The 16,296-nt window shown below is 33.8% G+C and overlaps 1 protein-coding gene across 1 annotated transcript in view; it reads left to right on the top strand.

The window, feature by feature from the left end:
* The first annotated feature begins 3,810 nt into the window (after positions 1–3,810).
* Positions 3,811–16,296, top strand: part of LOC149794257 (kin of IRRE-like protein 1) — a 148,949-nt gene continuing 136,463 nt past the window's right edge. The window contains exon 1 of the mRNA XM_089968390.1: positions 3,811–4,073. The gene's annotated coding sequence lies outside the window, so the exon portion shown is untranslated. The remainder of the gene's footprint in view (positions 4,074–16,296) is intronic.

Genomic DNA, 16,296 nt, shown 5'->3' on the forward strand with positions numbered 1-16,296 from the left:
TTAGGAGCTGTAAAAATAGGCTTTTCTGATGAATAGAGAGGTATTCGATGTTTTGATGACTAGAGAGGTATTCTGTGTTTTGATGACTAGAGAGGTATTCTGTGTTTTGATTTAAATCTTTGGTGTTGTGCAACATTTTAAATCTGTTAAAAATATAACCGATCCTTGGGATTGAGTATGTCAAGCAAGAAGTTTGCGGAATCCATAAGTGGAGTAAAGGGATTCATGAGGAACTTAATATATCTAGGATGTCAAATGGAGGTGCAAATAGATTCTGAGATGAGTACCTTCTGTAGTATAATTTCTCATGATTGTTTCCAAAATAAATTTCCTCAGAATATTGTTGTATTTTTTAACAATGATTTCACTGAAGAAGATGGCAAAATTTGATTGGCCACACTGACTGCAGCAGTGTTGAATTGATCAGTAATTATGAACACATATCGTGTGTGTGTGTGTGTGTGTGTGCATGCGTGCATGTGTGCGTGCATGTGTGTTTAATCATGCATCATATAAAGTGAATGAAAGTGATCAGAAAAAGACAAAACTTTTAAATTACTTTGAACCATTCAGGGAAAGACTAATTGAAGTCAATCAGAAAGTATATGTCCAGTTTATGTCAGCTAACATATCTTGGACTCACTCCTTATATAATTATATGATGCAACTTGGCTGCTAGATTTTTGAGCAATCTGATTAAAATCAGAGCTCCACTGTCCTATGTGAAGATCTGACATCGACCACTTAGGGTCTATGTTCAGGTGAACTATGTTAATATCATAATCCCTAATTCTGTCAGCCAATCAGATAAAATCACATCCATGTGTGCCAAATGATTTGATTCACTTTCCGATTTCTGAAAGCTGCATTTCCATTGGATAATTCAAAGGTCACCAGACAGAACATGATCCCTAAGTGGTTGCTGGCAGATAGATCTTCATGTAGGACATTGGAGATCTGAATTTAATTAGATTGGATTTCTGAGCATTGTTTTGTATACCATGTACCTTCACCTAATGATTGTTTGTAGGTTGGGCATGTAAGAATTAATATAAAAATGAACCAGTACATAAGTTGGTTACTTCTAGAAAAGACTAGCTTCTAACAAAAAAGTGCCAGTTGTGAATTGAAGAGAAACAAATGTAATAAATAGAACGATGAAACATGGCATACAATTGAATGATGTTGTAACATGTAACATGAAATACCAATGAATGATGTTGTAACATGTAACATGAAATACAAATGAATGATGTAACATTGTTCCCTTGTAAATCCACCTCATTGTATGGAGCTGTCAACTTTTGGTACATTTAATTTTGATAGCAATTTTTTTCTTCATATCCCATCATCTTGACAGCACTTTTAATATTTTTGATGGTCTTTTAAGTCACTACTAGAATTTACATTAAGAATAAAATATAAATACAAATAGTACAATTTAAAAGGTGGTTGAGGTCTGACTTGATAAAAAAGAGAGGAATATGGTATTCGTACAGTTTGGATCCTGTGGGGTGTGTGTGCAGAGATGTGGAATAGAGGAGACTAATTGGGGCAGGAGCTTTGGTGACAAAGTATTTAATGTACTGGACTCAAACTGAAATGTTACAGGTTCGAATCCCACCATCAAAGCTTAGGTGGGCTACCGTAATGTATCCTTGTACAAGGTATTTTATTTCAGTTGCCTCGCATACAAAAACACATGTGTTGCTTTTCTATAAAGCACCCCAAATAAAAAGAAAATAAGAAAATAAATTGGACATATGGTGTTCTGGATGTGATGTCTTCCTCCACCTCAGGGTAATGTAATATTAACTTAATGCATTGCAGACGTAGGCCAATTAATTATGAAATCTGTTTCTACAGTGTGACTGAGCTTTAGAGTGACAGGATTTTATCAGTAACATGCTAAACTAATACAAGACACCTCCTGGTACTAAAATTGTACAGCTTGGTAGAACTAATAAACTTTTATTAACACAGTAAATCTAATTTGAGGCAATTTTGTTGACCTGTTTAAGGTATAGATTGTTTTGATCCCAAAAATGCAAACCTTTTGAAGGAATTAGTTTTATTGCGTAGTGTAAGTTCTATTTTACAGGTATTTACAATTGGTTATCTTCACCTAATATTATAATTGTTTTGGAACAAAATTAGTCCAGAATTGAACACATAACCATAAAAGCAAAAATCAGGTAATAGACAATTAAGAAATATAAAAGTTTCTTTAAGAAGTTCAATTTTTGTTATAAAATAAGAAAAACTGTCCTTTTTATTTAAAAAATTCTTGTTTAGAAATGGTCATTGTTAAAATAACTTTTTACAAACATGCTTCATACAACCTTGAAAAATCCTTAAATTTTGATGGGTTTCCTTTGAAAACTGATAAAATTTTGAAAGAGTCTGTGTTATCCTTGAAAAAATCTTGAATTTCTTGACAAACTTTTTGAATTTTTTCAAAAATCCCAGAATTTATCTTAGTGAATACAAAACATCATAACTGAATAAATTACATCACTTTTTAAATTCAGAATATTATTTTTTATTTAATTTCTCTAAAGTAACTGAAAAAGTTACATCATTTTTCAAATTCAAAACTTTTATTTTGTATTTATCTTATGAAAAATAATAGATATTACATAAAATGGGATAAAAATGAGTAGATCAGATAACACTGTTAGTTACCAGATGGAGTAGTGAAATTTGTGTCAGAAGTGCACTAATTATTTACATGTTTTATTCTACTTTTGTAACTATAAATAAACAATATAGCATATGGAACAAGTTCAATTTCTATAAGGAAAAATACTCTTGAAACTTTAGAAAGTTCTTGAAAAATCCCTGAGAAAAACTCTGAGCAATGTACAAAGAAAATGCTAACATCAAACTCATTGATTGGGATACATTTGTCTCAGACAAGATTAATTTCTTTATAAAAAAAATAAAGAACATTTAAAATGTTATTAAGTCTTACATTTGCAGGAAATGAAGGGTGCCATTTTGTTAATTTTGCTGAGATATTTGTTTTTCGTACAGTTATACCTGTTTGGAAGACCACCCCTAATATCAACAAAACATGATCTCTCATTTGAGATCATCACTCTTTAGAGCTGATCATTCTATGCATTGGATGTATGGTTCCATAAGACAGGTGGTCTCTCATGACAGATCATGACACGATATAATCAGTAAATCTGTCCATTGAGTATATGGTCTCTTAAGACAGGTGTACTCTAATAGCAGTGGTCTTTCATGATAGGTTTTACTGCAAAAGAGAAAAGCCAGTGACATACCATTGCAAAATATTTTTCACCCAGAATTGTCCAATCAAAATTTTATTGCATCAATAGCACACTTAAGAACAATGTCTGAAAATAAATCTGGTTCTGTAACAGTTTGCAATGGTCATTTGTGTATTAATTGTCAATATATTATCCGCACACTCAACAGATTTCACAATTCTGAAGGGCCATTTAACAACTCCTGTTTACTCATCCCATGGAATGGAGGGTCAATTTGGAATATTTATTGGTATATTGTTGCTCCTTTCAAACCACGCTGCATTGTTTCCCTGACTTAATCTTCGATTGAAGTGACTTTCAAGTGATGCTCTCCCCCACCCCTAATTGTTTTGTGATAGTCTTGAATCTCTCTGGAGATGAATAACAACAACACATGGGGAAGTAATTGATACTATTAGTTCTGGTTCTATACTCTCTGATTGGCCAGTTCTGATATATGCTTCAACCTGATTGGCTGTTAATTCTGCTGCAGCACCAAACCTCACCTTTGCTCAGGGGAGTTGTAGAATTAAAGCATGATAGATGCAAGTGTTGTATTCCAGTGTAGGAAAGTGTAAAATATATATAAAAAGTCTCAAAACTTTCAAAAGTAATACAGAAAAGGATTTCATAGAAAAGAAAACTTCATTTTTTAAGAGACTATGAAGTATAATTCAGTGAAATTTCATTCCAGTTTGGACTGCAGAAGCTTGGAACCAGATTGCTTGTATTGTACTGATAGATACTGAAGTTGTGCCAGACTTTCTTGCTGTCTGCAGAGCTTTACCTAGGGTGAGTAATCTGTTATTTACTTCTGGAGGCAGGTGTACATGCCTAGGCTGTATAGACCTGTTGTACAATAAGGAATCAGCAAGATCTATTTTGCTGATGAAGGGGAACGCAGGGTCTCATATCATGGCTTACAGAGTACAAGTAAATAATGTGTAATAAAATAATAATAATAATAATAATAATAATAATAATAATAACACATTTGTTGTATATATATATATATATATATATATATATATATATATATATATATATATATATATATATATATATATATATATAAGAAATGATACAAGTCCTTGTGAGTGGAAAGTGGGATTCAGGACTTGTGAGCTTGTACTATAATGGGTAGTCCGAGTGAGTTTATTCTGACCTTTCCCACCCTGTTTTAAATACTTGAACAAATGGGTTGAGGTGGGAGATAAGAGCACCTGTCCTTCCAAAAACTTTAAATTCACTGAAACCACACTGTAGAGGCAACGAGTAATCAATTTTAAACTGGGCTATCATTATTAAGCGACAATTTATCCAACACTCCCTGCCTGAAATCAATAAGAATAGTCATGACTTTTCAAACATGGCCTTTTAATCATAGTTTGTAGATTTTCTAGCATTTATGAACAGATTCTACCCCACCATGCACTATTGATTAGTCACATGATTTCCAGGTCTCACTGCATCAGTATTCATTTACATCAGGCAATTTTCTGACATAGATTGTTTGCTTTACATGAATGAAAAGATTAAAGAAATTGATTACCCAGTACTACTACTACATGGTTTCAGTGAATTCCGTATATTTGGTAGTGAATGTGCTACATTCTACTCCAACGTAACTATCCAATTATGTATATAAAAAAAGGTGATAAATGTCAGAGGAAATTCAGACCAAGTAATGGAAGATGAAGCTTTATATCTCTTTAGGAAAATTTGTCAGTTGTATTGTTTTGTACATCAGTTATTATGTCTTCTTAGCATGTAACACATGAAGAAAGAAAAAGAGCTTTGGCGAACTTGTACTTCTTGCAGTTTTTGTATTTTATTTGACTCAGAAAAAGTAAATATGTTAAACAGTGAATACAGATTTGCTTCTTCCTTGATAAATAGCGAGTGACAGGGTATAAACATTGACTGCAGCATAGGCAATGATGTCAGATACAGAGATAGATGAAAATTTTGGTTGGGGGTGGGGTGCTTACAACTTTCATTGATACACGAGAATTGTAATCTCTCTTATCATTCAAAATATGCATCTAATGCATCCATAGAAGTTAATTAAAGTCAATAATTGATAACTGGCTTTTGCTATAGATCAAGTTTACATGCAATGCTCACTAGATCGTGTATAAGTAAACTTGGAGTTGCTTCCCTTATATCCTTTGTAAGTAAATACTGAGGTAATATGGCTTCATAGCTACAATTCACTCATAAACCACAAGAGTTGGACCAATCAGTTTGATTGCACTAGTCGATTCTATATACATGTATGTGAAACTCCTGGATGGGAGTTTTGTTTCTTCTCCCAAGATGAGGAGTGTCCTCCGTCCCTCCTATCACTTACTGAAATTTTCTGTGTACACTTAAATATTTTTCCATTCTTCTCACATCTTGCTTGCAGTGTAGTATATTTACCGTAACTGTCTGTGATCATGTGACTGAACTAGCTTAAGCAGGGAAAGATTTGATTGCTAATTTCAAGCAGCATAAAATAATCAACACCCCATTGATTCTGTTGGTAGGGTTGGTTGGCTTCAGTGTTTGTTAACAGGAATTATGCCATGTGCGGTCAGAAGTAATTTCAGAGGGATTAAAGCGATTAATTGATTATGGTTGGTTTTCTAAGTACTCGGTGATGATAAAACAGGGTCAGTTTGGGTTCGGTATGAAAGTTTGTTGAGTTGTCTAACATGCATTATCTACCAATGCTAAAATGCCAAAATCTAAACGACCAATCCGTGGAAACGGGAATTTTATTCCTGTAGGGAGATTTAAAATTGACTATGGTGGCAAGAATGACATTATGCATCATGCAACATATTAAAGCACATTAAATGTGACAACAAATACAACATCATGGAAATCCAAGTTCGCAGAATCTACATCAAATGTGGATAACAATATACATGCCAAAATAATGTTTACCAACTTTACAACTAAGCATAAATCTCTCATTCACAGTAGAGATAATTTTTCAGTTCTAGTCGAATTAACATTTTTTTAACTTGGAAATTTCACACAAGTTCTCAGACCGTCAAATGAAAACTGTTCACATAGTCAACCAAACTTTGGATCCTCACAGGAAATAAATGCTGAAGACATGCCCCTCAATAAAAAATTTGCCATTCCCATTGAAAATCCTCCTTATTTTAAAGTCAAAACACCTGACCAAATTTTGTGAATCTCCTGATATCTCTGTTCTACCACATATATGCAATTCTCAAGATAGCGATTTTGATAATCACTTTATTGATAGTATATGGCAACAACTTTAAAAAGTCTTTTATACTAATGAATACATTTGGCACATGGCAGGTGTATAATACCAGATGACTTCATCTGGATTTTCAAAAAATTGACCAAAAAAGAGAGAAAAGACAAAAGTGTTTGCATTTGATTAGAACATTCAGGTTGTTTTCCATATGTACTGCAGCAAATATTGAGGAACAGTCCCAGGATCAAGTACCAAAAACAGATCTTAGGAGTTGTTTTTCCTGTGTGATTTTAAAAAGAAATAAAGATAACTCTAAACAGAGATATTTTTTGTGATGTTGTCACCTTTCATATATTGGAATTGGCGGAGACAATTAATCTGTTAATCAGCTTTTTTTACAATGCCACTGAACCATTAAATTGTAAGAAGTTGTCAAAAAATAAATCCAACTTAGCCATCCTATTTGTGCTTAATTATGTTCTCAAGGAAGCTTTGACTTTTCACATCTGAATAGAGGTGGAATGTAATATTTATAATAATTACAATGAATCTGAATAGAGGTGGAATGTAATATTTATAATAATTACAATGAATCTGAATAGAGGTGGAATGTAATATTTATAATGATTACAATGAATCTGAATAGAGGTGGAATGTAATATTTATAATGATTACAATGAATCTGAATAGAGGTGGAATGTAATATTTATAATGATTACAATGAATCTGAATAGAGGTGGAATGTAATATTTATAATGATTACAATGAATCTGAATAGAGGTGGAATGTAATATTTATAATGATTACAATGAATCTGAATAGAGGTGGAATGTAATATTTATAATGATTACAATGAATCTGAATTAAAAGTAAAATTAAAACATAAATTTCATTTGATAAGACCTCTTTAACTGGTATTTATTTTGCATGATGCTGCAACCAGTAGTCATTTCCAAAAATTTTATCAATATTTGTGTTATTTATTGAGATTTTTTAAAATCAAAACAATCTTACAATATATAATATGATTTCCCATTAATATTTGCAAATTTCCTGATGTCCATTCCAAAATAATGCACACTAACTGCTGTTTCAAACAATGAAACAAGCAATACATCAAGTTTTCATTCACTAATTTTGATCATGATTTCTAAGTGTTAAAGAAATAGGAACCCATTTTTTGCACTTTCTCTAGGAACGCAAAATGGGATTTAATTCGTTCTACATTATAAGTGGATTCAAGAGTTACCAGGGTGTGATAAATGAGGGAGCAGTGTTTAGTCAAGAATTATGACGAAATATTATGTACTTGAGTTTCCTTTTTGATGCTTGTTATAAGGTGTATTATGTTGTAATATTGTCCATCCATCTTTTAACAGTTTCATTTCCACATAAATAACTAATATTCCCCAGCATCTATCATTTTTAAGGCAGAAACATATAACCATATCAGGCCAAATGGTCAAAGGTCCATTTCACTGTGACTAAAATAGGAAATATGGTTTTGCACAAAACATTAGCTTTGCGTCATATACCTTAGGGTCAAACTTTGTGAAAGACTTGCGTTTGAGTTAATGAAGAAGTCTCATTATTTACAAGTCAAAAGGTCAAAATGTCAAGGTCACTTACTGAAAAGGAAAATACAGTTTCTGGATAATAATTTAAGTTCTAGACCACATACCTAATTGTCCAAGATCAAGTAAGTCTAATAAGAAAATACTGGTGTCTGCACAGTATGTTTATTTAAAGACTGCATACTTTGACCAAAAGGTCAAAGTCATTGAGACCCTTTGGACAATAATTTTCAGAGTCAACGATGGCGTCCTAGTTCCTAATACAGAGAGGACAGACCTGAGTCATTCACAATACTTATATTTAAGCAGTTTTTAAAAAATAAAGAGTTTTATTTTTCACAATTCTTTGATAAAATATAAATCACATAAGTAAGTTACACCCACATCTGATAATTATTTTAGTTGCCTATTTGCTATTACCTTAGCATAAATTCACTGTCATTACCTTTTCATAAATTAAGAACCATAGCTACTGTCTGTACTTGCTTATAAGTCGAGTCAAACTGCAAATAAAGAACTGAATGTGTCTGTGCATAATCCACCTGCAGATCAGGGTCCATGTTGTTCATTTTACTGATTATTCCTTACTAACTGCACATACCACGATCTGCTGGCGCATCACGTGATGGCAGGTCTGGGTCATCTTATAGGCAAGTATAGATGGAACTGAATTTTATGTATACAGTGTACTTTTGAGACTTCTAAGCGAGTACAGATGGTACTGAATTTTATGTATACAGTGTACTTTTGAGACTTCTAAGTGAGTATAGATGGTACTGAATTTTATGTATACAGTGTACTTTTGAGACTTCTAAGGGAGTATAGATGGCACTGAATTTTATGTATACAGTGTACTTTTGAGACTTCAGAACATGCTGGTTATTGAGGAATACATGCACTACCCCCTTGCCACTATGTTCTGGCACCCATGGATGGAAGCTATTCATGAAGTTTGTTATCCAGGCTTGTCTATATATTTCTTTAAAAAAAGTTCACAGTACTCTATTGAACATAATATCACTCATGCATAAATAAGTGCACACCTGCTGTTTTGGGTCAGAACTTCCAAAATGTATCTTGTTAAGTGCACATCTCATGGGGAGGGAAGTAAAATGAACCTTGTACATTATTCTCATTCTGGAACATAGCGTCCATACTTAGTGTCTCATTTACAAGTTAGCTTTGTTGGTAAAGTAAGTATCAGAAATGGATCTTATATGTGCTTTACTCAGCAAGACCATATTTGGAGAGAGAATAGAACTTTTCAGAGAAGAGCACCAACATTAAAGGACCAGACTCATCTAGCATGTATATACACAAGATAGTCAAATTTGTCTTTACTTTGTTGCTGTGTACTTATATTAACAAGCTTTGCACATTACTCGTACAGTACTTTATTGAATTCAGTAAGAATTCCAAATTGTATTACATGTATGTAGATAACAAGGTAGTTGTCTGCATCATGAGATTTTACATGAGTTGATCGTGATTATTGGTTTTTTTCTTCTTCATACCTTCAGCAAGTGGACAAGATGAAAAAACTTTAAGTCTTCAGAAGATGGCCCATTTTTGTGCACAAACACACACACAAACACACACACACACACACACAATCACACACACACACACAAACACACATACAAACACAAACACACACAAACACACACACAAACACAAACACACAAACACAAACAAACACGCACACACACACACACACGTTTTTCTTTTTTTAAATAACATTACCATATCCTTTCCTTCCATATTAAATCCTTTCAGGTGTTTTGTGAAAACAGATTACACATGGCAAAGTATAGTCACCTTTGTTGATCTCTGCAATGAGGTCTTACCTGAACCATTTTTCTAGCATAGTGTGAGATAAATGTGTCATATGGTAGCAAAGAGAGGTTCATTGTCATAAAGAATTTTATGAGAATAATATATGTACAACATTTCTCAAATTATATAGGGTCATAGCACTGTTTGCAACACAGGATCATATTCAGCAGAAAGCCAGAACCCCTGTACAGTGTACATTGCTTTAATATTCTCTTTTATCATCCTCTAAGAATGCATGTAGTTAGGGTGCAATTTCATTTAGTTCCTAAGAGATAATTGGTACCAGATGGCCCACTAGAGCAATGTACTGAAGTGTTTCAACTGATAAGATCTTGTGGAAACATAGTAATAATGACATACTTTTTATGCTCCTCCCCCTATGATGTTACACTTGTACATCTTCTGTCTGTCTGTCCATCTCACCTTTAGGTTTGTGTGTAGGTCATTGTGGCTGGTCATGGTGACTGTGTTCATGAGGTTGTAACAATACCATGGAGTTGAGCACTTTTGTATTTTAGAAGTATGATATTGAGCTTATATTATGTGTTATGGCACATCAATACAATAAAGGTTATTTTATGCAGAGGCATTTGGAGTAGTAAAGTGTCTTGACCAAAGGTCCTTAAACTGCTTGACCAAAATGGCATAGAATATTTTTATTTATTTATTAGAATGAAGATGAACTTTTTTCTTTTCTTAAAGCTAAATCATGAAAAAAATAAATCAAACTTGACTTAGTAAAAACCTTTATTTAAAAGACACCTGCTTATTAAAAATAATCGTTTATTCTTTAGGTTTACTTGTAACTTAACCTTTATATAAAGGTCACCTGTTCATAATAGGCAAAATCTTGAATCCTTTTGGTATGATGGTTGTGCTGTACTGACAGTAGTCCAGCCTGTCAAAAAATAGTTGAGTGAAAACTGCTTCAGCAGATACCTCTATATAAAGGATACCTGCTTCTGAAATCCCGTTGTCATTTCCATCCTTTTTATATAGGGCACCTGCTGATAAAGGACACCATATACAATCCCTTGTCTTGTATTCATTATCATTTCCATGTTTTATATACAGGACACCTGTTCATAAAGGCCAACACATAAAGTCCCATAATTTCGTTATCATTTCCATCCTTTATATGTAGAACACATATTCATAAATGCCGACATAAAAAGTCCTTTGTCTTTATTCATTATTATTTTAGCCTTTATATATTGGACATGTCTCCATTAATGACAGTTTTTCATTGTATCTGAATGGGCCTTCACAAATGGATGTCATTGTATTTGTTGTTAGCGTCAATTTGAATCACTTAAGTTTTTAATTTAAATTTGATGACCATTTTGAATTGGATTCAAATAGATGAATGTATGTGATAAAATAAGAAGGAAATCTAGTGCATAGAAACAGAATATTAAAATAATTAATCTTCTTTGCTTCAGTATAGATAGACATAAAACCTCTACTGCCCCTACGCTGACCTCAACAGCCCAATGGGCCCAAGCCAGTGTTCACATCTAGATCTTATCTTCAAAGAAACCTTGCTAAAACCTCTAATATCTTTACTACTAAATCTTGATCAAGGTCAGTCTCAGACTAGCTTTGCAAAATGATGGTAATTTCAGAGTTCCTTAGAATTTCCTTGGAGGCCAGTAGTTCTTTGCAGTAGATCACTATCAAATGGTGGCAGACCTCCCTGGTAGACCTCATAAACACAACTCTCATCCTCCATGATACCATTTATAGTAAATCCTTAATTAGGATTCTCTCTCTCTCTTTCTCTCTCTCTCTCTCTCTCTCTCTCTCTCTCTCTCTCTCTCAGTCCTTAGTAACTTTGCATGTTACTGAGCGAACAGTACAAAACATGCTTGTATTATTAATGTATTCATTTCATATTTCACCAACAACCACCCCACCCCTTAAAACAACATCCTTTTAGTAACAAAATCACTGCCATTTGTAGCTTCCTCATGCAAGCTGTCAGCCAGTGATAAATTGTCAATAGAGTACTCATTATAATGCTGTCCATGGAAGCCATACTGCCTTATAATGAAATACATCATACAGTACTCCCTCTGTATAATGCTGTCCATTGGCACCATACAGCATGCTGCCTTATAATGGAGTACATTATACTGTACTCCCTTGTTATAATGCTTTCCATGGGAGCCATACAATATGCTGCCTTATAATGATGTATGTAAGAGTTGGTGTCATGCTACCTACGGTCCACTTGGTAGAAACCTTACACAACGTCCCCTCTTCTTGCTAGAAGTGTGGGTTGGTGGATTGTCCCTCATTACAATGCTCTCCACATAAGCCATACATTATGCTACCTTATAATGATGTACATAGTTGAGTATTCCCTCATTATAATTATGTCCACATGAGCCATATAGAATGTTACCTTATAATGATGTACACAGTTGAGTATTCCCTCATAATAATGATGTCCACATGAGCCATATAGTATGCTACCTTATAATGATGTACATAGTTGAGTATTCCCTCATTATAATGATGTCCACATGGACCATATAGTATGCTACCTTATAATGATGTACATAGTTGAGTATTCCATAATTACAATGCTCTGCATGGGAACCATACTACCTCATAATTATTCCATCTTATAATGAAATACATGATAGAGTACTGTATCATTATAATGATATCCATGGGAGCCAGAGTATACTGCCTTATGGTGAGAATACATTATAATGAAGTACACAAGTATTCCCTTATTATAATGCTGTCCATGGGAAATATAGGGTTCACCACCTTTTCGTGAGGCCACTAAATAATGCAGTACAAGATACATATTATTTTACTAACACCAACCATATATGATCATTTATGAGTCCAGTGGTAAATTTTATAATTCCAGATATGCTGTCATATAATGCACCAGCAGATCTGGGTCTATCTATGTTTGTTATAAGTAATGAGTAGAAAAAAGAAAACAGCATATACCCTGATCTGCCAGCACATTATGCAATGGCAGATCAGAATTTTGCAGGTGTAAGAAGAATAACCTCATAGATAATTTCCCCTCATTCCTTAAATTTGAAAATGATGAATACTTTACTCATTTGACATAAATATCATCTGCATCTCTGTTCATATCAGTTGTATGGTCCACCTTAATCTGCCATCACCACCAACAAGGCAGGTACTAAGCCTGTGAAATCCCATCCATCATCATCAGGGGTCTAGTGTACTATGCCCAACAGTGAAGTTATTAAGGGCTGTATATTTATTTAGGCACTCATAAAACTGGTTTCATTTATTTTCTGGGAGGGGGGTATTATTTCAATGGTTCTGTGCAAAATGTTCTTGTGAATTTGTTTGTTGCTTTCAAAGTTTGCATACATATGCATGGATAAAAGGAGATGCACTTTAAGGAAAATTAAAAATTTAAAATTTTAACAGGAAAGTGTCCTACTCATAGTTAGAACTCTAAATGGTTGCATTTATCGATGCTTTATGTAGATTATTACAACTATTGATAAATCTTAAATAACAGAATTACAGAGAATAGAGTGAGTTAATTTTTTCAAATAAGTATTTTCATCTGCAGTTCACTTAACTATGCTTGTACAATCATTGTAAATAAGCATTAAATCTAATCTTCCTAGATCGTTTCATTTTCCTTCCTTTAATTTTCGATATTACTTTTAATGAAAATCTTTAAACTTTTTGTTTTTTCTCTCTATCTTTATTGATCTCACCTCACCTACTGATTTAAGGCAGTCAGTGGAACTGGTAGCTATCTGAGATACTGCATACATACATTGGCACTGAAACAAAATGCTAAAAAACTTTGTTTTAAAAAATGGTTTCAATAAAGTAAACACATGAAAAATAATATTTCATTATAGTAATACAATTTAATGAATTATCAAAAGCTGAACTTTGTTGATCACTTAAAGTGTTATCAGTAGAAAATTGGGAAGGGGTGTTAGGACTTTCTGCATCACATGTGGCTAATTTTTCATTGGGTCTGTAAACATGTGGTTTTGGAGCAATCACATGCCCATGAAACTGCTCCACTTATACATGAAAGACCATTATTATATGAAACATCACACACAGAAAATTGTTTTCTCTGTTAAGTTTTATGTAGCGCATTTCATTTTTGCAGCGGTGTGAATAATGACTAAAATAAAAACCAACCTTGGTCAGCTTGATTTGCATGAGATACCTGCCACCCCCTTATTCTGAGATGGCCTGGTCCTAAAACATAATTATGTTTACAAGAATAAATAAATTGGATTGCTTTGAAATGTTCCTTAACAACAAAGCATTGTATTATATATAAATCCCTTATATAACATATATTATTCACTTACAAGTCATGAACACTGCAAACAGCATAGACCCAGATCTGCCTTCATATAAAGTGCTGGCAGATCAGGGTTTATGTTGTTTGTTCTACTGATTACTCCTAATAAGCTGCAGAGACCCAGGTCTGCTGGCACATTATAAGATGATCTTGTTTATAAGAAAGTACACTTCATCAGTATTTTGCTGTTGTTGTTGTTGTGGGGTTTAACACCTTTTTCAGCACACGATAGGCTATACATGGCAGCCAGTATTAATGGTGGAGGAAGAACCTGGGAAACTCTGGAAAGAACCACCGACCCACAAGAAGCTACTGGCAAGCTTTCTCACATACCCACGATGGCTGAATTTGAGACTCGAACCAACGCAGACAGAGGTGATATGGCAGTGATCCATAACGGAGAGCGCTTTAGACCACTTGGCCACTTGGGGCCCCGGCACTTCAAAAGTACAAGGTGACCTTGTTTATTATACATTACACCACACCAGTACAATGTGAACTTATTTATAACACAATACTCTTCATCAGTACAAGGTCACCTTGTTTGTAACACAGTACTCTTCATCAGTACAAGGTCATCTTGTTCATATCACACAATACTCCATCAGTACAAGGTCATCTTGTTTGTAACACAATACTCTTCATCAGTACAAGGTCACCTTGTTTGTAACACAATACTCTTCATCAGTACAAGGTCACCTTGTTTGTAACACAATACTCTTCATCAGTACAAGGTCACCTTGTTTGTAACACAATACTCTTCATCAGTACAAGGTCACCTTGTTTGTAACACAATACTCTTCATCAGTACAAGGTCATCTTGTTCATATCACACAATACTCCATCAGTACAAGGTCACCTTGTTTGTAACACAATACTCTTCATCAGAACAAAGTGACCTTGTTCGTAACATACTACAATACATCAGTACAAAGTGACCTTGTTCATAACACACCACAATACATCAGTACAAGGTGACCATATTTGTAACACATTACACTTCATCAGTACAAAGTGATCTTATTCTTAACACAGTACACTTTGCCAATACAAGGTGACCTTGTCTTAAAACAATATACACTGCATCCATGCATCGTGACCTTGTCTTATAACACGTTATACTTCATCCATGTATGGTGAACTTGTCTTATAACAATACACTTCATCCATGCCTGGTGACCTTGTCTTATAACAATACACTTCATCCATGCATGGTGACCTTGTCTTATAACAATACACTTCATTCATGCCTGGTGACCTTGTCTTGTAACAATACACTTCATCCATGCATGGTGACCTTGTCTTATAACAATACACTTCATCCATGCCTGGTGACCTTGTCTTATAACAATACACTTCATCCATGCATGGTGACCTTGTCTTATAACAATACACTTCATCCATGCATGGTGATCTTGTCTTATAACAATACACTTCATTCATGCATGGTGACCTTGTCTTGTAACAATACACTTCATTCATGCATGGTGACCTTGTCTTGTAACAATACACTTCATCCATGCATGGTGACCTTGTCTTATATATATATATATATATATATATATATATATATATATATATATATATAACATAATGCACTTATATGGCTCCATCAATAGCATTACAGTGAGAGTGCTCTGTACTGAGGACAGATGGATTGCATAAGTGTATTATTACATAAGATGCCATACAAGTAGGTACAAATGTGCCTATGAATGCACTCAAATATAAGCTATACAGTTGTTCCTTTAAGCATGGTTGATGGAATAGTCCCAGCCTATTTTGTCATAATGACACAATAATATTTAAATTGCTCTCATAAATTAAGAAATTTAAGAAACAAAGGATAGACATGTGGACATTTTCAAATTCAGTATTACATTTAGACAATTGGTGGGGCCTGTGTACAGTCTCGCTAGATAATCCCCTCCAACCTGGCTTTCTTCAAGTCTAATCACACCAACAAAATCAAATCCTCTATCTGATAGCAGACATGTTGAATAAATTTAAGATGATTTATAAATTAATCTTACATAG

This window comes from Sinohyriopsis cumingii, chromosome 8 (genome assembly GCF_028554795.1).
Source record: "Sinohyriopsis cumingii isolate HCF-2022 chromosome 8, ASM2855479v2, whole genome shotgun sequence".
In the NCBI taxonomy this organism is placed as follows: domain Eukaryota; kingdom Metazoa; phylum Mollusca; class Bivalvia; order Unionida; family Unionidae; genus Sinohyriopsis; species Sinohyriopsis cumingii.